The sequence below is a fragment of the Lemur catta genome, chromosome 5 (genome assembly GCF_020740605.2).
Source record: "Lemur catta isolate mLemCat1 chromosome 5, mLemCat1.pri, whole genome shotgun sequence".
NCBI classification, from domain to species: Eukaryota; Metazoa; Chordata; class Mammalia; order Primates; family Lemuridae; genus Lemur; species Lemur catta.
In genome coordinates this window covers 46,362,659-46,365,435 of record NC_059132.1, presented here as the reverse complement: position 1 = coordinate 46,365,435, position 2,777 = coordinate 46,362,659, and the positions used below count along the sequence as shown (strand labels likewise).

General features: G+C 35.4%; 1 non-coding gene across 1 annotated transcript; it reads left to right on the top strand.

Annotated features, from left to right (window-relative positions):
* The first annotated feature begins 1,125 nt into the window (after positions 1-1,125).
* On the top strand, positions 1,126-1,260 carry LOC123639068. Its single transcript, XR_006735635.1, has one exon. It is a non-coding gene; the product is annotated as a small nucleolar RNA SNORA55 (small nucleolar RNA).
* Positions 1,261-2,777: the final 1,517 nt, after the last annotated feature.

Sequence of the window (2,777 nt, the reverse complement as noted above, 5' to 3'; positions counted from 1 at the left end):
GAAGGGAGGTCACAGAGTAAGCTGCTGCCCCACAAACTGGAGAGACCAATAAGCAGATACAGGGCAGAAATCCACAAGCAGAAACTACTTAGGAGCCAGGGCTGAGGTAGGAAACCAGACCTATAATCGACGAATTGCTAGAGGCTAAGTGTGGACAAGTCTAACAGCTAAAATTCCAAGGGCTCCAGTCACAGGGAACCCTAGACGTTTGTGAGTTTTAGCTCCTAGAGACTCACCAGGGGCTCACAATGAATATCAGAGAAAAATTCTTTCACCCTTCTTGCAGGGAGATGGGAAAAGGAATCATTTTGAAATACACCAGAGTACTCCATTCTTAACAAGGCCTGCCCTCAGAAGAAACCATTTTATGAGAGTCTAATCTGCTGGAGTTTTACCAAAGCCTAACCTAGCTGGGGGAAGGAAAACACCCAACTCTAGCTTTCTCCAGCCTTTCTAACTCACTCCATGAGACCACATGACACTAATACCAAAATCAGACAAAGACATTACAAGGAAAGTAAAGACCATGAACATAGATGCAAATATCCTCAACAAAATACTAACAATTGAATCCAACAATGTATAAACAGAAGTATGCACCATAACCAAGTGGAATTTATCCCAGGTATGCAAGGCTGATTCAACATTCAAAAATCTGTTGACATAATCCATCACATAAACAGGTTAAAGAAAAACAATTCGGTGATCATATTACTTGGTAAAGAACATCTACAAAAAACCTACAGCTAATGTCATACTTAATGGTGAAAAACTTGAAGCTTTCCCACTTCAGGAACATATACCATATCATGAATAAGTCAAGAATGTCCCCTTCCCACCACCCCTTTTCAACATCGTACTCAAAGTCCTAGATAATGTAGTAAGACAAGAAAAAAAAATAAATGATATATAACTTGGGAAGGAAGAAATAAAACTGTCTTTGCTTGCAACTGACAAGATTATCTGCATAGAAAATCAGAAATAACTGACAAAAAAAAAAAAAAACTCCTGGGACTAATAAGCAATTATAACAAGATTGCAGGATATAAGGTTAATACACAAAAGTCAACCACTTTCCTAAATACCAGAAATGAAAAGTGGAATTTGAAATTATGAACACTACCAGCACCTAAATCTTACCCATTCCTTGCATCTTCGTGCTGGTGTGGGGACAGATGGTGCTACAGTATGAGCAGAGGAAATCCAGACAGGTTGTTTTTCATTTATCTTGGGGCCTGTCTCTACAGGTCTGCCACATTCTCTCCCTTAAAAATTTTGTTTAAAAACACATTACAATTTACATTAGTATCCAAAAACATGAGATACTTAGGTATAATCTACAAACATGTGCAAGGTCTATATGAAGAAAACTACAGAACTCAGATTAAAGATATCAAAGAAGAATTAAATAAATAGAAAGACAGCCCATATTCATGGATAAGAAGACTCAATATTGTCAAAATATCAATTCTTTCCAACTTAATCTATAGATTCAATGTAATCCCAACAGAAATTCCAGCAAGTTATTTTGCAGATACCAACAAACTGATTCTAACGTTTATATGGAAAGACAAAAGACCCAGAATAGCCAACTTAATATTGAAGAACAAAATCAGTGGACTTCAAGACTTACTGTAAGGACACAGTAATCAAGATGGAGTGATATTGGTGAAAAAAATAGACAAATACATCAAGAGAACAGAATAGAGAGCCCAGATATAAACCCACATAAACATAGTGAACTGATCTTTGACAAAGAAGCAAAAGCAATACAATGGAGCAAAGATACTCTTCAACAAACAGTCCTAGATGCAAAAAAATGAATCTAGACCCAGACCTTATACCTTTCATAAAATTAGCTCAAAATGGATCATAAATGTAAATGTAAAATGCAAAACTATAAAACTCCTAGAAGATAACACAAGAAAAACCTAGATGACCTTAGGTACAGTGATGATGTTTTAAATGCAATACCAAAGGTATGAGCCATGAAAGAAATCATTGATAAGTTAGGCTTCATTAAAATTAAAAATTTCTGCTCTGCAAAAGACAAGGTCAATAAAATGAGAAGATAAGCCACAGGCTGGGAGAGAATATTTACAAAAGCCATGTCTTATAAAGGGATGTTACCCAAAATATATAAAAAAAACTATTAAAACTCAACAATAAGAAAATGAACAACCTTTAAAAGATTGAAAGACTTGAACAGATACATCACTGAAGAAGATATACAGATGTCAAGTAAGCACATTAAAAGATGCTTATGCTTACTAAAACATCATATGTCAACTGCAAATTCAAACAACAAGATGCTGCTATATACCTATTAGAGTGGCCAGAATCCAGAACACTGGCAACACCAAATGCTGATGAGGATATGGAGCAACAGGTACTCTCATTCACTGCTGATGAAAATGCAAAGTGAAACAGGCACATTGAAGACAGTTTGGCAATTTTTTAGAAAACTAAACATATTCTGACCATATGTTCTAGCAATTATTCTCCTTGGTATTTATCCAAATAAATTGAAAAGTTATATCCACACAAAAACCTGTGTATCGATATTTACAGCAGCTTTATAATTGCCAAAACTTGGAAGCAACCAAGATGTTCTAAGGTAAGTGAATGGATAAATAAACTGTGGTACATCCAGACAGTAGAATATTATTCAGCACTAAAAAGATATGAACTATCAAGCCATGAAAAGACATGGAGCAAACTACGATGCATATTACTAAGTGAAAGAAGCCAATCTGAAAATGCTGCATACTATATGA